Consider the following 22,314-nt stretch of genomic DNA (forward strand, 5'->3'; position numbering starts at 1 on the left):
CTGCTTTGCAAATAAGGTCAACTATAAATTTTTTCTAGATTCCACATATATACGTTAATATATATTTGTTTTTCTCTTTCTGACTTACTTCACTCTGTATGACACTCTCTAGGTCCATCCATGTCTATATAAATGACCCAATTTCTTTCCTTTTTATGGCTGAGTAATATTCCCTTGTATATATGTATCACATCTTCTTTATCTATTCCTCTGTTGATGGACATTTACATGGCTTTTGTGTCCTGGCTATTGTAAATAGTGCTGCTGTGAACATTGGGGTGCATGTATCATTTTGAATTATGGTTTTCTCTTGGTATATGCCCAGTAGTGGGATTGCTGGGTCATACGGTAGTTCTATTTTTAGTTTTTTAAGGAACCTCCATACTGTTTTCCATAGTGGCTGTATCAATTTACATTCCCACCAACAGTGTATGAAGGTTCCCTTTTCACCATACTCTCTCCAGCATTTATCATTTGTAGATTTTTTAAATGATGGCCATTCTGACTGGTGTGAGGTGATATCTCTTTGTAGTTTTGATTTGCATTTCTCTAATAATTAGTTATGTTGAACAGCTTTTCATGTGTTTGTTGGCCATCTGTATGTCTTCTTTGGAGAAATGTCTATTTATAGGTCTTCCGCCCATTTTTGGATTGGGTTGTTTATTTTTCTGATACTGAGCTGCATGAGCTGCTTGTATATTTTGGAGATTAATCTTGTGTCAGTTGCTTCGTTTGCAAATATTTTCTCCCATTCTGAGGGTTGTCTTTTCATCTTATTTGTAGTTTCCTTTGCTATGCAAAAGATTTTATGTTTAAATAGGTGTCATTTATTTATTTTTGTTTTTATTTTCATTACTCTAGGAGGTGGGTCAAAAAAGATCTTGTTGTGATTTATGTCATAGAGTTTTCTGCCTATGTCTTCCTCTCAAATTTTATAGTGTCTGGCCTTACATTTAGGTCTTTAATCCATTTTGATTTTATTTTTGTGTATGGTATTAAGGAGTGTTCTAATTTCATTCACTTACATGTAGCTGTCCAGTTTTCCCAGCACCACTTGAAGAAGCTGTCTTTTCTCCATTGTACACTTTTGCTTCCTTTGTCATATATTAAGTGACCATAGGTGTATGGGTTTATCTCTGGGGTTTCTATCCTGTTCCATTGATCTATATTTCTGTTTTTGTGCCAGTACCGTACTTTATAGATTACTATAACTTTGTAGTATTGTCTGAAGTCAGGGGGCCTAATTCATCCACCTCCATTTTTCTTTCTCAAGATTGTTTTGGCTATTCAGGGTCTTTTGTGTTTCCATACAAATAGTAAAATTTTTTGTTCTAGTTCTGAGAAAAATGCCATTGGTAGTTTGATAGGGATTGCGTTGAATCTGTAGACCACTTTGGGTAGTATAGTCATTTTCATAATATTGATTTTTCCAATCCAAGAACATGGTATATCTCTACATCTGTTTGGGTCATCTTTGATTTCTCTCATCAGTATCTTATAGTTTTCTGCATACAGGTCTTTTGCCTCCTTAGATAGGTTTATTTCTAGGTATTTTATTCTTTTTGTTGCAGTGGTGAGTGGGATTGTTTCCCTAATTTCTCTTTCTGATCTTTCGTTGCTAGTGTACAGGAATGCAAGAGATTTCTGTGTATTAATTTTGTATCCTGCAGCTTTGCTAAATTCATTGATTAGCTCTAGTAGTTTTCTGGTGGCATCTTTAGGATTTTCTATGTATAGTATCATGTCATCTGCAAACAGTGACAGTTTTATTTCTTCTTTTCCAATTTGTATTCCTTTTATTTCTTTTTCTTCTCTGATTGCTGTGGTTAGGGCTTCCAAAACTATGTTGAATAATAGTGGCGAGAGTGGAAACCCTTGTCTTTTCCTGATCTTAGAGGAAATGCTTTCAGTTTTTCACCATTGAGAATAACCCTAAATAATGTAAAAATGTGTATTAGTTTATATAAAAATCACCAAGGAATTATGCTAAACCTCATTATTTATTAGAGAAATTCTTTCAGTTTATGGCAATATTTTTAGTACAAAAGGTGAGCAAACTTTTCTTCCTACAATATTGCACATTGAAAAATTGTGCAAAGAATTCTGTAATCATTTGGGGGGAATTGTAAATTGTCAAAATCTTTCTGGAAAATATGTTGCAGTTATAGATATGAATAGATAGGTGCCTGCACTAATGACTTTATATTTCCATGACAAGGTGTATATCCTTGGGGAATTCTTCTATATGTAATATTGAAACAGTTATAATATTATTCAGAGGAGCAATGTCTGTAATGCTACCAAAAGAGATGTAATCCAAATGTCATCAATAGGGAATGGCATATGGATCATGGTAAAACATACAAAGGTATTCTATCAAACAGAGAAAAAAAAAGGAAGTGCTGCTATAAAGATAAGCATGGATTAGATGCAAACATATAATATTTAGAAAAAAAGTTACAAAATGGTACATCTAGTAAGATATAATTATTAATAATATATAATATGCATATCTCTATTATTCAAAAATTTAAATGTAATAATATATTATTTGTGAATCCATAAAAATTGAGGAAAATGATATTACAAAACAAGTGAAAGTGGCTACCTGTCCAATGCAGGTCAATTCATACAAGTAGGGAAGGCATAGAGAAGAAATAATATATATGCATATATATATATATATAACTTAATTTGTATACTTAAGAACTGACAGAATATGACACAAGGTAAAAAATTCAAATTGTTGTGATGAAAAGTAGATTTTGCAAGTTTCAAAACAGGTAATTTGAGATATTTAGAAGAGAAGATTTTTTTACTCGATAAGAAGGCTTCATGGAGAATTTGAAATGTGGACAGATCTCTAAAGATATGTGGGGTTTGCACAGAATCACATAGTAAACATGCAATTTTAAGTAAATAATTTAATTCTTCTTGACCTCAACTGTCTGATATATGAAGTAATTAGATTATACCAAAGCATCTCTATACCCTAACCCTCTCCAACATTCTAGAGTTCACCAGTTTTATAGAGGTCTTTAATTTCTGGGGCGGGAAGGGGAGTTTGATTGGGGGGGGTGTAACACAGCAGGAGTAATATTTTTCAAGATTTTGTAATGTACCTCCAACGAAACAATCACTACAGTTACAAAATTGACAGGCAAGATTTTAAGAAACCTTTTAGTCACAGTTCTACATTACATAATTCATTTTCATTTTCAAGAAAATACAGTGGTCTTGCTTTGTGTTGCCTACCAAAACAAGAAAAAGACTTTCTTCAATTAAGGTAAATAATTATTTGAATGCCTAAACCTGTCAAATTCAATTTTTTGCATTTTTTACTTTATATCTTAACTTCCTTTCTCAATGAAGTTATTCCCATTAACTTTCTCTCTCTCTCTCTCTCTCTCTATATATATACATATATATATATATACACACACACACATATATACTTATATACATATACATATCTACACACACACACAATAAAAACCTGCAAATAACCTTAAAGTGGGTGCTCAATATCCATAGCTCTGCATCTGCAGATTCAGCCAACTTTAGATTGTGTAGTACTATAGCAGGTATTTACAGAAGAAATTCTATGTATATGTGGACTTGTGCAAGTTGAAACCCGTGTTGTTCAAGGGTCAACTGTGTATATATACCACATAAAGTTACCACTATATATAAATACATCTATATCTGTGTTTTGTGAAAATTCTGTTGGGGAAACTTATCAAGAAGACGTAACTTAGATTTGACCTGTGAGCTGTACCCGCTATTCAAAGTCTGCTCTTGCCCTTCCCTGTCTTTGGAATGTGCACTCTTCTTGCTTTCCTGAAGTTAGAAGCTACCCAAGGACTCAGCCTTGAGACAGTAATATGATGGACTGTGTATGTGACTGAACCCAGTTAAAGCCTCTATATAACTTTTAAGTTTTGGTGGGTAGTTTTGGATATCCACTCATTTTAAGACTTCCAGAGACAAGCTTCATAAGCAAGTTCCCTTGATCATTAAATCTGCCACTTATCAATCTGGCGTGGTCTACATTTTTCTTTGGTTTCTCCCTGCCCTCCTTGGGAGAGGATTATAATCCTCAGATTATACCCAGGAAGCTCTCGAGGGAGGCTCCTGAGGAGGTAGCAACCCAACAACTGGTGAGCCTGTCAGAGAATGAAGAAATAAGCTTTGGGAAAGAGGTGTCTGAGGTGGAAACCCTGGTTGGCCCATATGTCAGATGCTTGTGGCCTGTCCCATGAGTACAGAGATGCCCTGAAAATGCTGGCTGCTTTAATGTGTTTGTTTGAGGAACCTTGCACTGTGCACTGTGGCCAAGAAGGAAAATAAATGGCCACCATGGTGGGCTGGCCATTGGTGAGCAATTCAGCTGGACACCAATGCTCAAGCAGAGGCTGAGACTCAAGTTAGAAAGGTGGAAGAAGAGCTGAGGTTAGAACGTGTGGTTTTCCACTACTCTGCTTACTTCACGGCTGGCAGACAATGTGGGAGAGCAGGATAAGAAGTTAGAGACCTTGGCATGCCATGTTGCAAAGCTAGGAGGGCACAAGATACCAAGGACTACGACTCAGGTACTTGTGACGAATTTAATTAGGAAGGTGAGAGGTAAAATCTCTGGAAGAGTGATGGGAATGAAGAGAAGGATGTGATGGTAACTGATGAGAAAACTGACAAAATGCCCCAGGCCCAGTGACCACTAATACAAAAAATAAATTTAAGTAGCATTTAAAGAGAAACATTTATGAGAAAACTTACATTTTTCTCTGTCCCTTGAAGTTTGTAAATCTTATCATATTTTTGAAATTTAAATACTCCAGGAATTAACAAAAACATTGCCTACAGAAACTAAAGGAAAAAAAAAGGGGGGGGGCAGAAATGTAGCTTTTTAAAATACAGACTGCTGTAGCAGTTCCCTTGCCTAAATTGATTTGTAAGAGAGCTAAGAGTTTTCGTTTGTTTGTTTGTTTTTACAAAACTTCTAGAAATGATAAGGATGAAAGAAAATGACTGTATATGAAAAGTAGAATGTGTGTTTTCAGTAATAAAAGTAGGTGAAACAGGAGAGAAGGGGACAGGGCACAACCTTTAAAAGAATTGTGCAGCCACAGGACATGACAAAGACTGGTTAGAACCAACTGGGGCCAAGATGGCAGAAGATTCGACATCCACTACACCTTGAACCTCATTATATGCTCATTGTAATGTATTAGCTAAATGACATACCCAACAGCATCATGACAGTTCTGTGACCAACCATAAAAGGTCAAAAAGTGGGCAGTGGCCCAATTCCTGGAAATCCCCACCCCCTCCCTGAAATAATTGGAATAATCCCCCCATTCATTAGCCTATGAAATTACCCAGCCAATAAAAACTAACCACGCCATATTTTGAGGCTCTCTCACCTTCTGAGATGGCTCACACTCTGTCTGTAGGGTGTGTTTCTCTCTAAATAAATCCACTTCTTACCTATCACTTTGTCTCTCACTGAATACTTTTGAAAGGAGACATCAAGAACCACAAATTCACCGGGAACATAGGTATGAGGAATGGAGATGCATTTGGGGGAAAGAAAATAGATTTTTAATAATAAAAGTTATAAAGCACATGTTTTATTTTTGGTAAAATAAAAATGAAGTAATTTTGTTTTAAAGTAAAATAACTGTTTTAGAATAAGAAAAGAAAAAATACGACAAATTTTAGTTAGATATAGGAATTTGCAGTTTTGTGGAAGTCACAGAAGTTCTATGGAGGAGGAATCTTGAGAAAGAAATTTTATGTGTGGTCAGGCTGACTAAAGTTGGAATAGAATTACTTAAGTTAAAGGGAAAAAAAAAAGAGTTAATATCAAAAATCCACTGGTACAAAACGAGAATTTGTTTTTTCCCCTGTTAAAAGGGCAAACATTTTCGTATATAATTGGTCTGCTCTTAATAAGAAATTGTAAACAAAGGTTTTTCTTTATCTTTAATGTAATCTGCCTAGAAAACAAAGATTCTGTGTTTGTCTTTATTGGATCTTTAACCGTGTCCATTTTTTGAAGTCTTTTGTTATTTGCAGTTATTGATGTACTCTGACGCATTTGTAAGAGCATTCATACAAAAATTTTTTTTTTTTTTCAGTATACACTTAGCAACTGACTTATAAGACCAATTTGCTTTCATGTGGGAGGGGCAACAATGGACCTTTCCAGTGCCTCCCCAAGTGGGAGGTAACCTGAGACCTGTTCCTGTTCTCCTTCCCCACATCAGTAAAATGGGCCCTTTACATTGATGGTACAATGTCAACATGTGAGATCTTACCTCTGCTGCAGGACACTTTGCAGGTCTTGTTGGAACATCTGCAAGGGAGATGGATGGTGAACTCATAGGAAATTAAAGACCCAGGTACTGCCATAAGGTTTGAGGAGTTGTTTGGTCGGGTATGATGTGTGTTACCCCAGAAGCTGTGTTTGATAAGATAGAAGCCTATCCAATCCTTAAGAATACAGAGGAGCTGCAAGGCTTTGTAGGGATCTGGGGGTTTTAGAGGACTTTATTCCCCACCTAGCACAGTGACTCTATCCACCACATCACCTGATAAAGAAAGGGCATATGCAGGATGGGGGTTCAAAGCAGCAAACACCTTTGAAAGAACAAAAGTACTAGTGAAGCAAATTAAAGCTCTGGGTGTCTCCCAGACAGGGCTACCATTTATGTTAGACGTACCTGTGACTCCAGAAGGTATGAGTCAGACACTGTGGCAGAGACAACAGAAGAGGAAAGATCCCCTAGAATTTTGATCCCATCTCTGGAAAAGGACAGAAACCCAATATACACTCACAGAGTAACAGTTCTTAGCAGTGTACACAACACCCCACCAAGTGAAGGCTCTCAGGGAGGAAATGAACTGCAGCCGCCAGTGGGCTACACTGAGAGCAGCTTGGCTGGTGATCACTCATGAGCCCTGTCATTAACCCTTTGCACTGACGTTGGGCTTTTCTAAAGAGATTAACCCTATGGCTAGGACAATGAGAAACCAAAGGATAGACGACTAATGAGTGTGCCATTGTATGGTCAGAATGTGTGGAGGGACTTTTGGGTTTGCCTGAAAGAGCCTCATTGTCTTCCACATTCCAGTTTATAAGGTGCTGACAGCCCCTGGCAATAAGGAAGCTGATGGGTATGAGCCCTAGCAACTAACCCTTCAGAACATACAGCAGATTGGGTGCACAGAAAGAATGGCCACCACTGTACACAGGTGGGATCACATATTGCCAAAGATGCTGGATTGTACTTGAAAGACAGTGACTTGGCTAAAGCAGTAAGAGCATGTCCTGTGTGTTCTAAATGATGCCCAAGGTAACTGCCAAAGGTGTCTGGTGCCATCCATTGGAGTTCCCAACCAGTGAAGGATTGACACATTGATTCTATTGGCCCCCTCCCTCTAAGTGAGGGTTCTAAATATGTCTTGGTTTGTGTGATCACTGTCTGGCCTAACCCAAGATTTCCCCTGTTGCTATGCAAATCAGGCTGTCATTATTCAGGGATTAGAGAATCTGAGTACCATGTAGGGATAACCTCATTGAATAGACAATGATTGGGGGTCACATTGCAAAAGTCAGGATATGCAAAACTGAGCAAAAGACATGCCATTGAACGGAAGTCCCATCTCCCCTATAACCTGCAAGCAGCAGGTTTAATAGAAAGGAAAATTGGAATATAAAACCAGCAGATTAAATTACCAAGAGGTAAAACCACTTTGGGCTAGTGGACTAGAGCAGGGGTCCCCAAACTCCGGGCCAAGGACCTATACCAGTCCGTGACCTGTTAAGAAACAGTCTGAACAGCAGGAGGTGAGTGGCGGGCAAGCGAGCAAAGCTTCATCTGTATTTACAGCTGCTCCCCATCACTTGCATTACTGCCTGAGCTCCACCTCCTGTCAGATCAGTAGCAGCATTAGATTCTCATAAGAGTTCCTACTGTGATTCTCATAAGAGTTCCTACTGTGAACTGCGCATGTGAGGGATCTAGGTTGCGTGCTCCTTATGAGAATCTAATGCCTGATGATCTGGGGTGGAGCTGAGGTGGTGATGCTAGTGCTGGGGAATGGCTGCAAATACAGATTATCATTAGCAGGGAGGTTTGACTGCACAGAGAACATAATAAATCAATTGCTTGCAGACTCATATCAAAATGCTATCAGTGAGTGGCAAGTGACAATTAAGCTGCACCTTACAGAATAGACGGGACGTAAGCAACACACTTTGGGTGTCACTGTCTTCCATCACCCCCAGATGGGACCATCTAGTTGCAGGAAAACAAGCTCAGGGCTCCCACTGATTCTGCATTATGGTGAGTTGTATAATTATTTCATTATATATTACAAAGTAATAATAATAGAAATAAAGTGCACAATAAATGTAACATGCTTGAATCATCCCGAAACCACCCCCACCTCACCTCTGGTTCAGTGGAAAAAGTGCCTTCCACGAAACTGGTCACTGGAGCCAAAAACGTTGGGAACTGCTGGACTAGAGTACTGCTCTAGGCTTTAACACATTTGAATGATCAACCATTAGGGCTTGTTGCCCCATATGCCAGACTGGAAGCACCTGCCAAGACACCCAACACTGTAAAGGAATGAAAGTTGTGGGAAAGAGCCATTGCCCTGACTCTCACCATGGATCAATATGCTATGATGCTGAGACCACCAAGCCCCATCATACCTGGGAAAGGATTTATCAACTGGAATATGCAATTTGATGGTCCCACCAGAATGAGTGAACTACTTCACACTCCTGGGTAAAAGGGACCTACTCAATTTCACTGGAATCCCATTGTCCTGCTGCAAGTCATACCTGTTGAAACACACTATGCCTAAAATGAAATACAGACCACAGAAAGAGGGGAGAAGATGAGGGTCCTGGTCTGGCATTTCTGTCCTCAGTCCATTTCCTTATTCTTGACAGTGCTGCCTTCCTCACCCAACATATATGGTATGTACAACCAAGTCAAGTTCCTGAACATGTTCTATTTTCCACTGGCAAGATTATTTGGCTGCCATCTTTGTTTCCTCCATTGGCATGGAGGATATTATAGCCCTTAGTAAACTCACACAGCAAGCCTTGAATGACAATCAACAAAGCCTGTTCTTACTGAACACTGAAATGCCTCTGATGAGAAAAGCTGTCCTCAAAAATAGAGTAGCCTTGGAAATTATTACTGTCTCCAACAGATGCACCTGTGCCATTACCCAAACAACATTGTCTGTTCATACCTGATGAGTCTGCTAATGTGTCATTTTTATTAAATCATATGAGGGCACAAGTGAATTCCCTGAATGATCAACCCCCAGCCTAGGGGACTAAAGAGGTTCAGATCAAGAGGGCCTTGGTGGAAAAAGTTGTTGATGATTTTGGCAATTATTGTCTTAACCTGAGTTTCCTCTTGCATGTCCTATATTGTTGCTATGGTACCTTCCTCCAATGCAGTCAGATAGCCACCAAATGAGCCATCTCCATGTTAATGAAATGCCTTGCTGACCACTCAGAGCATATTGCAGATTTTGGGGGGGGGGGTCATGTGAGATTGTAAGAGCTGGTCACAAGGGGTGAATTAGTGGGGAAGGTCATCAGGAAGATGTGACTGCTGGTTTGACCTGAGAGCTGGACCCGGCTATTTGGAGGTTGTTCATGCCCTCCCCTGTCCTTCGAATGTGCACTCTGCTTGCCTTCCAAGAGTTAGAAGCTACCTAAGACACAGCATTGAAATAGTAATTTGCTGTTGAGACCATCTGGACTGTGTACATGGCTGAATGCAGTTAAAGCCTCTATACTGTATTAACTTTTAAGATTTGGCAGGCCATTGCAGAAATCTATTAATCTTGAGACCACCCAACACAAACCTCTTAAGTATGTTTCCTTAGTTATTAAATCTACCACCTAGCAATCTGGTGTGTTCTACCTTTTTCTTAAGACTCTCCCTGCCTTACTCCTGTGGGAGGCAGCTTCAGTTTACACCTGGGAAACTCTAAAGGAGGTTGCAACCCAAAAGCTTAATCTTCTATAATCTACATCAAACATCTATTCCAATTACCTTACTTGCAAAAATAATTATTTTTTACATTTTTCAGTATATATTTATAAACTTATGGATTAATACATCTCTATGTATGGATACCATTCATTTTCAGTATAATCATAATTTTCAAATGATGATTTATGGGAACTTTACAGTAAGGAATTACTTTGAGTCATCAAGTTGGTTCTAAAATTAAACGTATTCTACATACTCTAAATCTTTGAAGATTGTAATATCTTCCTTGTATTTTAAGTTATATACCTTTATTTGCTAAAATTTCAAAAACATAAAATATTAAGTGTATGGAAAAGAAGAAGTAAACCTGTCACTGTTTGCAGATGACATGATACTATACACAGAGAAACCTAAAGATGCTACCAGAAAACTACTGGAGCTAATCAATGAATATGGTAAAGTAGCAGTATACAAAATTAATGCACAGAAATCTCTTGCACTCCTATACACTAATGATGAAAAATCTGAAAGAGAAATTATGGAAACACTCCCATTTACCATTGCAACAAAAAGAATAAAATACCTAGGAATAAACCTACCTAGGGAGACAAAAGACCTGTATGCAGAAAACTATAAGATACTAATGAAAGAAATTAAAGAGGATACAAATAGATGGAGAGATATACCATGTTCTTGGATTGGAAGTATCAACATTGTGAAAATGACTATACTACCTAAAGTAATCTACAGATTCAATGAAATCCCTATCAAACTAACAATGACATTTTTCACAAAACTAGAACAAAAATTTCACAATTTGTATGGAAACACAAAAGACCCCAAATAGCCAAAGCAATCTTAAGAAAGAAAAAAGGAGCTGGACGAATCAGGCTCCCAGACTTCAGACTATACTACAAAGCTACAGTAATCAAGACAGTATGGTACTGGCACAAAAACAGAAATATGGATAAATGGAACAGGATAGAAAGCCCAGAGATAAACCCATGCACATATGGTCACCTTATTTATGATAAAGGAGGCAAGAATATACAATGGAGAAAAGACAGCCTCTTCAATATGTGGTGCTGGGAAAACTGTGCAGCTAAATGTAAAAGAATGAAATTAGAACACTCCCTAACACCATACACAAAAATAAATTCAAAATGGATTAAAGATCTAAATGTAAGACCAGACAATATAAAACTCTTAGAGGAAAACATAAGCAGAACACTTTATGACATAAATCACAGCAAGATCCTTTTTGACCCACCTCTTAGAGAAATAGAAATAAAAATAAACAAATGGGACCTAATGAAACTTAAAAGCTTTTGCACAGCAAAGGAAACCATAGACAAGACGAAAAGACACCCCTCAGAATGGGAGAAAATATTTGAAAATGAAACAACTGACAAAGGATTAATCTCCAAAATATACAAGCAGCTCATGCAGCTCAATATCAAAAAAACAAACAACCCAATCCAAAAATGGGCAGGAGACCTAAAGAGACATTTCTCCAAAGAAGATATACAGATTACCAACAAACGCATGAAAAGATGCTCAACATCACTAATCATTAGAGAAATGCAAATCAAAACTACAATGAGGTATCACCTGACACCAGTCAGAATGGCCATCATCAAAAAATCTACAAACAAAAAATGCTGGACAGAGTGTAGAGAAAAGGGAGCCTTCTTGCAGTGTTGGTGGGAATGTAAATTGATACAGCCACTATGGAGAACAGTATGGAGGTTCCTTTCAAAACTGAAAATAGAACTACCATACGACCCAGCAATCTCACTGCTGGGCATATACCCTGAGAAAACCATAATTCAAAAAGAGTCATGTACCACAATTTTCATTGCAGCACTATTTACAATAACCAGGACATGGAAGCAAACTAAGTATCCATTGACAGATGAATGGATAAAGAAGATGTGGCACATATATACAATGGAATATTACTCAGCTATAAAAAGAAATGAAATTGAGTTATTTGTAGTGAGGTGGATGGACCTAGATACTGTCATACAGAGTGAAGTAAGTCAGAAAGAGAAAAAAAATACCATATGCTAACACATATATATGGAATCAAAAAAAAAAAAAAAAAAGGTTCTGAAGAACCTAGGGGCAGGACAGGAATAAAGATGCAGTCATAGAGAATGGACCTGAGGACACAGGGAGGGAGAAGGGTAACCTGGGACGAAGTGAGAGAGTGGCATGGACATATATACACTACCAAACGTAAAATAGATAGCTAGTGGGGAGCAGCTGCATAGCACAGGGAGATCAGCTCGGTGCTCTTAGTCCACCTAGAGGGGTGGGATAGGGAGGGTGGGACTGAGAAGCAAGAAGGAGGAGATATGGGGATATATATATATATATATATATATATATATATATATATATATAGCTGATTCACTTTGTTATACAGCAGCAACTAACACAACATTTTAAAGCAATTATACTCCAATAAAGGTGTTTAAAAAATATCTTAAGTGTAATATAACCTTTGACTTTGAATTTAAAAATATATAATTTATGGTATTTTTACTAAGAAAAATCATTCTGCTTTTAATTACCCAGTACAAAATATTCCATCCACCCTCCCTCTCTCCCAAAGCACAACACCTCTTATCATTAGGTAACTTCACAAGTTAAAGCTGTTACGGTCTTTCTCATTTCCCTAGTTTCCTTGGTGCGGCTTCTTAGCTAGAATCTTCTTTATCTTGCCTCTCCTGAGGCAATGTTATAACAGATTCTGGCAGAAATTCAGTAATTGCTGTGAGGTGCTCTATTCCCTCCTGCTGATTGTCACTGAAAACACTTGAACATCACTTCCTTGAATATGTTAGTGCTACAAACTAGCTCTTTACTTTTGACAACACTCAGTTTCAAATCAGTGACTTTTTCAATTATTCTTATTCCTTCAATTTTATATTCTTTTCTGTTTGAGAGGATTGTTGTTGGTGTTTCAACTGATGCTTAGCATTTCTGTAATGTAGGTGAGCTTATTTTGAAGAGCATTTTAGAGAAAACTCTCTCCTTGACTATGTTATGGCTTCATCACTGTGCTAAATTTGTATACTTGATTAAAAAAAACAAAAATGCGTGTTCTCTCTATAAGAAGATGAATGACAAATACTGGATGTAGTCATTTAAAAATGTGCAATACAGTCACATATTCAAATGTCTGAGCAGTAGAAATATGTTTAACTTTGTTTAACAAAGCATTTCACAGATCTATTTATTTATTGCCAGTTATTAGCACCCAACACAATTGACTGGTTGTTCAAAACACTAGGGAAACAGGGGTTTAAAACTCTCTTTTGGGTAGGACATCTCACTCAAGTTGAGGCAGAATTCATAATGTTCTAAGTACTTCTAAGAAATATGGTTTTATCTATTGTTAAGGTAAGTTATATTACACAGAAGACATAGCTGTGAAGTGCTAATAACAGAAAGCTGAGTAAGAATATGAAGAAACATGAAACAAACCAAAGATCTCCTTTTATGGAAGAAGGGCTTACAGCAGAAAAATATATATATATATAAGAAATATTAGTCCACATGGGAAAAGTAAAGTGGCTAAGCAGAAGGATTTCCTATAAAAGATTAAAGTTCTAATGTGAAACAGAATGTAGCTACAAGTGAAAATCTATGCCTAATTCTCTCTGTATTAAGAAAGTATGTATAGTATAAAATGTGAAAGAAAAAAATTTCACTGTGTGTAAGCCATGTCTTTTGATGAAACTGAAATGAGAAAGAAATTGCCCATCTGAGGGAAAGACATATATTAGAAAATGCCAAATGTTAGAACTATGACTACATAAAAGCTAAGCACTGCCTAGATTTAAGTATGTTATATGTCTCAACATAAATAAAAACTTTTGAGGAATTCTAGAGAGGAAGCAAACATAGGTTACCATTTATTAAAGAAGCTGGATGCCTAAAACTGTGCTTATTAAGAGACAAAGTGTCTGTTGTATTATATTTTCTTGGACTTAAAAAAACAACACTGCTACAATATTTGAGTAACCTTACCTAATTCTCTATCCTGTGAAATAAATTCAATGACATTTAAAAAAATATATTTTCCTTTCTATCCAGTTTGTCGGACTTACTTTGGGTGGTGGGGTATATATATATATATATATATATATATAACAATTATAAAGCAGCTATTAACCCTACAAATTATTCCGTTGTTAATGTAGACATTTATTTTCTATTCTATGCACATGTAGATTGGTATAAAAGAAGTAGAAATCAATCTCTCAAAAGGAAATTCTGGAAAATATCAATTCCTAATACTCTTGAAAGTAGAGAGTTTATTGTGTAGGAAAGCACAGAAACTGACTCTGAGTTGAAAAGTGATGCAGAGGAGTCAAAATTAGAAAGTAAAGAAGATAATTTGGCTTATTATTTATATGCATGCATCAAAAAATTAATTGGGCAAATATTATTATCAAACTCTATGTCTAGAAATCTATAGTTTGGTAAGTGTAAAGAGCTCAGTAGTTAAGCAAAATACAAACATTCTACATGTTACAAAACATTTTGCTGCAGTTTTCCAGTTTTTTTTTTTTTCTTTCTTAGTGAAATACAAAATGATGCATTTTAAAATTAATGATGTCTTAGATTCAATAAAATAGAATAAATGCTCAATAGATATTCATTGAATTAAATCCAAATCAGGCATATCCTTGATTGTTCCCTCAGTTGTATATCACATTCTTTAGATTATGCACATTGAAGGAAAGGTTTATGAGTAAAAGACATTTGTGAAATAAAATTCTTTATTTCACTTCATTTAAAATTAGCATGGTTCTAAGATGTGAAGTTTTATTTAAGTTTAATGTAGTTCTAAGATGTGAATTTTCATAGGGAGATATTAATAATTTTATAGTAACCCAGAAAGTATAAGAAATAAAAATATAGGAAATAAGCTTCAGAAGTTACTATTGATTGAAAAGATTTTTTTATAAAAACAAACATAAATGCTTTACTTCTCTAAATTAAAAATGCAAGCAAGAAAAGCCACAAAAGTAGAATATTCCTTTTCTTTCAAAGAAATTTCAAGTCTGAAAAAGCCCAAAGTATGTATTTATTAGGAATAATATAACAATAAAATAAATATTTAGCTTAATAAACTTTAAAACAATTGGTAAATATAGCTACTTGTGTGCTCCTAGGTTATTAGGAATATAGCTTCTTTTTTCATCTACATACTATTTATTTCTTTTTATAACTTCTTTTGGGTTTTTAACTTCCATGTTTCAACTTCTTGCTTAACTAAATAATCCATGATGATTTTAGGAATAATATTTAAAATGGAGACTAAAGACTGAGAGAAAGTAATCAGCAAACATCCACTATCAATTACATTAATAAATATCAGTTGCAGTAAGGAGTACAACTAACCTTCTGGGGATGATTTTAGGGGCAAAACAATATACTTAATTGCTTCCAGCCCAGCACTGGTGAAGATGTTTAAGACTTTCTTAATTTTTAATGTGATTTTAAATTTTAAAGGAACAATGCCAAAGTTTAATTATACTTCTTCGCCCTATGGGCAGTTTTCTTCCATGAATATAGCAATGTCTACAAGAAGTGTTGTTCCTGTTTTATACACAGGAAGGAAATTAAGTCCAGAGAAGGGCTAGGTGACTAGCTAGAGGTCATAGAACTCATCAGTGGAATGGCTGTACAAGTAATAGAACCACAGATGTCTTTTCTAATCCTATCTGCCAACTCAAGAAAATTTCCATTCTTAAACTGCCTAGTTTTCCTATAACAATGTGAACAAGCACTGAAGACTTTCATGGGTTAGACAGAAAACTTATCAACTTGGAGAATTTTTTTTTACTAATTTCATTTTTTATCAAGCTAGGTTCTTATGAAAAATATATTCTAAAATTAAGTTCTGATATATTTAGAATTCTATCAATTCAGAGTAGATAGTACCTAGACGGTATTGATTCTTTTTAGGCTGAATTGTACTGACTTTGCCCTATCATATGTCCTTGAATCAGTATTGCAGAAATCCAATTGCCCTACCCTTAACCTCTTTCATGAAGGCTGATTTTAGTTATTGTGTGTATGAGGCCGGTAAAATAGCAATGTCCCCTTGAGAATCACGATAATGGAAATTAAACAAACACAAGTACTGAAGCAGGCATAACAATTCAATGTCACAAGCAGGAAAATATATACAGTTCTAAATTTTATCACAATTAACTCCTCCTGTCAGTTTTTTATATACTTCAACTTTCAATGTGAAAATTGTAATTATATATTTGCCTTCAAAAATTGTTAACGTTGTATTATCTACTTGTCATGAAAACTATAAAATATTGATTGAAGTCTCTTGACAGAAAAAACATGTAAGCTAATATGTCAGCAAAGCATCACAAAAGCAACTGATTTTTTTTCTATTGATTTCTCAACCTTGGAAAAAGACAGAGTTCCCAAACATGCTCTGAGAAATACTCCTTAGAGAGAAGACTATATATGTGTGCATATTATTTCAAAAATAATGTTAGAGTGCTTTTGAGCTCTATTGCGACATGAAGTTCATTTCAAACTTTGCATAGAGGAAGTTGTTAGCCTTTGTCAAAAATAAACTTACATAGATTTGTGCATACACCTTGATAACTTACAATATGATAAATACTTATTTTGCATAACAAAATGGGGAATCTCTTATGCTTTCTCTGTCCCAGTATGTAGTTTATCTGTAGTTTATTTTAATTTTTGGTTCAAAATTTAAAATTGTTCTTCAATTTATCTTCTACTATCTTTGACTTCTGCTCCAGATATAATAGAATTGCTTGTAAGAATTTAAGGCCAGGAAAAAATGGAAAAAAAATTTGTATGACATTGAGCTAACATTGAGCAGTGAGGTCCCAGAGAAAGAAGGAACCTAACAATGGTGAGCCCATCTTCTCTTCCCAGATCATCTGTTCTGCTTTTCTTCTCAAAGCATTTGCTGAGAAACCAGGCAGTGGGATGCTGCTAAAAATCAGAAAAGCTGGCAGAGCTTTAGGCTTCCTCACAGGACTGAGGAGAAAAAAAAAAAAAAAAAAAAAAAAAAAGATGAAGATTAAGGATGCCAAGAGAAAGAGGTTTCAAAGATTCAAGATCCCTAAAAAAGGGAAATGCAGAGACATGCGACTAAAACTTAGCATTAGTTTGTTCCTCGAGGCATTTGCACATTATTCTCTACAAGCCAAAACTGTCAAATTGAAAGTGGCTGAAAAGCAGAGCAGAGTTTTCAGAAGTCTCACTGTACTAAGGAGCCTAGAGTTGGAGTTCAAAAAGGAACAAGGCAAATCTTAGGAAACAATGGCCCCTGGAGCTCAGTTGGTATGACTGCAAGGCTATGCCCCATGTAGGTGACTTTTCAAGATAAACTGAAGCTTGAAAGACTGAAAACCAGCCTCAGTTCCTGATTGGATTGAAATAAGTTACTCCACTCCTAATTCTCTCACAGGATAAAGTGCAACTTCTCAGGAAGGGGTAACATCACAGTAGCTGATGCTGTCAGTTCCCCACCAAACTCCCTGGACATTTACTATTTTACTTTAAGCCAGTCCCATTTCCAAATGCCAGAAGCTGTGTCTTAGGGCTTTCTCTGTCTGCCAGACCCCAGTGGTCCAGCAGTGGTGGGGAATTAACTATTCTCCACGCACCATAAGCAGACCTTACCTGGTGACACAGACTTCTGCTCTGTTGCTCTTTGTGTGAGATATCTCTAAGGTGAATGCTCTGGACTATTTCCCCCACTTTCTCAATTGTATTTTCCCATAGTGGTGACTAATTTAATAGTGCATATTTTACTGGATTTTTTTCCTTTCCTTCTTTGACTTCCTCACTCCCCCACTGGCATTTTTGGAATATCTCAAATACACTAACCACTGTGCTTAAATTCTTATCCCAGGTTTTGTTAATGGAGAAACCCAAACTAATGCAATCAGTCAAATGTCAATATATCTATACTTTATATAATATCTGGTTGGTTTTCAATCAAAAATAATTAGGCACACCAAGAAACAGACCAAAGAGGGGGAAAAAAGTTGAAACAGACCAACAGGTGACAATAGATGGTGATTTCAAAACACAATCTTTAAAAAACATGTTTAATCATCTTCAGAATTCCACAACACACATATTCACAACTGAAGGAAATCAGACTATCGCACCACAAAATATGCCGTTTCAACATAAAAATTGTTTTGTGTGAAAGGCACTTAAAAAGACAGCAGGTGTAAGAAAGGTACTCTGACCCTCGCCTTTTTCTTTCCGAAAGCAAGAGACAAAACCTCCAAATGAAAAATGTCCTCTCCACACCAGAAGTAAAGAAACACTCTTATTATCAAGGACAGGAAGCTGAAACCAAGAGAATTCTGTACAAATGACCTTGTTAAAATAATTAGTATCTTCCTTCAGACTAACACATAGTTTAGTTACTTTTCTACATTGCCTTCCTTTGCCCAACCCAATACAAAATATTTAGGTTTTGCAACTTATTTAGGTCTTTATTCCTTATAAAGTCTCCAGTGTCACATAAAACTTGTACTAAATAACTGTACATGCTTTTCTCTTGTTAATCTGTCTAATGCCAGTTTAATTCTCAGGCCCAGCTGAAAATCCTGAGAAGACAGATGTAAAGTTTTGCCTCTACTATGCAAGTAAGAGTTTTAACAGTACTCAACTGATTACAGAATTTACAATTTTCTTGTTGTTGACAATAAGACATATAACGATAGAGATTTATAAAAGCTTCCTATTTCATCTTGGCAGGTTCTCATAGCTGAACCCACCAGTTTTCTTTTTTTTTGTTTGTTTTAATTTTTATTGGAGTATAATTGATTTACAATTTTGTGTTAACCACCAGTTTTCTTAATCTTGAGTTTGACTGCTGCTTAGTTTTACTGCTGTTCTTCTATATTTACACTTTTATTAAACGCTTCTAAAATTAAAATGAACAGTGCATGGTCTACCAGTTGTTTTTTCCAGGATGATAATTTGCTTTGGGCTTTTATCCTCCTCTTCCGCCTCTCACTGTGGGATTCCTCTCTATTTTCCAGAGTTGCAAAGCAGTCATGCCTGCCACTGAAGCCCGTCCAATTTATATTTGATGGATATTGTTTAATTTGTGAATTCCCTATTTTGAGAATTCTCCAAGTCCCTACTCTCATCTTACTGTGTTGAGTACTTTGTAAGCATTTGATAAATCTTTTATTGCATCACTTTACACCCTCTCTTTGGTTAGGAAATTATTTACTCTATATTGATTCTCACTGTATTTTTCTCTCATAAAATAAATAAGCCTTTGATCATACACATAGCTTCCAAAGGGGGAGATATGGAGGAAAAAGGAAAGGACTCTCCAATTCATGGGACAGGCTAATTTAAACAATTTTAATGGTAGGGTAAGAGATATCACAGGTTATTCTCATTTCTTTATTTGTTTGTAATTTATGAAGTTTTTTTCCTCCTACACTAAAATGCAAAGAGAAAATACTTCAAGTATATATTTTTTTGTGATATTACTCCACACTAGTGGTTTTGAATACATGCCTCAACAGTTATTGAACATGTAATTTTTTAAAACAGTTTCTACCAAATACTTCATATATTTACCAAATTTCAATTTCATTAACCAATAATTAGGGGGAAAAACATAGTATGTCATATTCAAACTAACTTGTAGATAATAATTTATTTTGAAAAACAGGCTGTGTGTAGGAAACATTTCCATAATCCTGTCTGCTTCCACTCTATGACTTTTTTCTATTTGATTTAGAATATATTAAAATGATTAAATAGTCTGAGGTCTGCGAGGTTGTTTTCAAGGAATAAGAAAGAGGAGCACATGATATGAGCCTTATTTCTTCCACTAACAAGTCTCTTACTTTCTTTAAAAACAGTGAAACAATACTGGACAAAGTCAGTCACTTGGACTGAAAACAGATTAAATTAACACATGATAAATGATTCAAATTTTGCATTTGTTGCAAATCCTAAGAATTGCCAAAGAAAAGGAGGGGGGAATGATGACTATATGAAAGCTTTGAGAAAAAGAAATAGAAGATGTTATAACTTGTTTTGGAATTGTCTAGAACATCCAGTTGTATATGTAGCTGTTGTTTTGTTTTATTTTTTCTTTGCAATGTGCCCTGTGACTACTTCAAACTGCTAACCTGATGGGATCAGGGAACACAGCTCTTTGACTTCTTAACTTCTTCTTCACTTCATAGTACCTTGCCATGTACACAGCATGAACTCTAATACATTTTTGATGGAGAAAGGTCTGGTAGCAAGAAAACCAGCCTGCAAGAGGTAGAGAGTCAAATCTATGGAATAGTAATTAGGGAGAAACTCCCTGTCAAATGTACAGTCAGTCAAAACCCTGAGGTAAAAGCTTCAAAGTGATTTGAAGCAAACTCTTCCAGATAATCAAATGTGACCTAGTTAAGACTCTAAACAATGATAAAAACTGGCTCTGTAGAATGTATCACTCCATTCTCCAAAAATGTCTTGTGTGACCAATAAGAGCCTGTGAAAAATTATGAAGTGAAATAAGTTTATATCTGGCACAACTCTTTCTGTGTATGTATTTCATTTCTTTTTTTGGTTTAAATAAATTGTCTTTTTCTGCCTATTAATATCAGTATGCAATCACATCTATCTCTAGGCCTCTCACCCATGTTCAGAAAACATGGTTTCCCCAAACATATCATCTTCCTTTACTGAATCATGATTGTCCTAACACATCTCATTTCGTCTAGGGACAGTCAAGTGGACTCATTTTTCTAACTCTAAAATAAACCAATTCCTTCCACATTTCTTAGATGAGGAACTCTGTTTCCCTATTCCTCATATCCCCTTCCATGGGAAGAAAGTTCCAGTAATCAAACATACATGTCTTCTTGGGGCTTCCTCATTTAACTCTATGCTTGGGAAAGTGCAGTGAATAAAAAGTTGAGTTTTCGTAAGAAACTGGTGATATGTTCATCAGATTCTTCCTCTTGGGAAAAATGTTGCCACTTAAAGTCCATATTTCCTCTGTTCTCCATGTCAGAAATGTATGTCTATATTTAATCTGTTTAATTCAGGGTTTCAGGATTAGGAGAATACTTGCCCACGTATATGAATTGGGGCCCCCAACTTAGACTTTACCAGAAAGAAAATGATATTTTGTCCTCTATAAGTTGACATATTTTTTTCTCAGTAGGTTAAAAATTTATGTGGCATACAAGCATGTCAATTATATGGTGTCCTCTTCAATTGAATCTAGTTAGTAATGCTTTCTAGTGATGCTTCCTAATAATGGTTTCTAGTAGAGAACAACCCGGTATAACACCAACATTAGAGCTTTGTTCTAAAGAAAAGGGACCTGCAAAGAAAACTTTTTCCTTATTAACATGAACATGTTGTCACTGTCAAATGTTTGTATTCTATTCAAATACATACATTGGTCATTTCTGAGTTTCTTTTCTAATGCTGTTTTACAAACTAGAATGCTTTTATACTCTCTGCTCGTCTAAAAATAGACAAATAAATAAATAGACAGATAAAGAACATTATACAAGAACAAAAATCCAACAAAACTAGTGGAGGAGGTGCAGCTTGTTCAAATATCCTCTCCTAAGCAAATGGTCAAGAGTTACTTCCAAGTAAGATAAGAAAAGGATTCCAAAATTTTTTCTATAGCAAAGAATCTAGAACAGCAAAGGGTCATATTTATCTTTACCTCACATAACTGTGGCCTCACCCTGGCCCCATGCTTTCAAGGACTTGCTGAGACAATTCTGCTGCCACCCACATGTCCACAGGGTCAAGGATCAGTAAGGTCAAGGAGATGAGTAAACTCAGAACCCATACTTGAACACTTCTTCAAGGCCTGCTTTGGGTACATGTGACCAAACTCAGAATTCCCTAAAAGTGCTATGCTCTTGCTTTCAGTCCTGAAAAATTTAGGAGCAGTTCTATAAGCACGTTCAACAAAATAAACCAGGGGAAGAAGTGTGAGAGATCACCTGAGGAATTTGAAATTCACAGAAAGAGAACATGTAATAGGCTACCTGTGTCTTGTCTTGGACCAAAAGAAAGCTTCTTTGGTATTCAGCTGGTTCAAGGAGATAATTGTGATACATCCAAGAAAAATATATTTAGTGACTAAGCTATGTTAGATTGCATGTATCTTCTTAGTTAAAATTAAAATAATAAAGTGACAATATTAATAAAAGACAGCTACTGATAGTAAAATAAACTG

The sequence above is a fragment of the Eubalaena glacialis genome, chromosome 16 (assembly GCF_028564815.1).
Source record: "Eubalaena glacialis isolate mEubGla1 chromosome 16, mEubGla1.1.hap2.+ XY, whole genome shotgun sequence".
NCBI classification, from domain to species: domain Eukaryota; kingdom Metazoa; phylum Chordata; class Mammalia; order Artiodactyla; family Balaenidae; genus Eubalaena; species Eubalaena glacialis.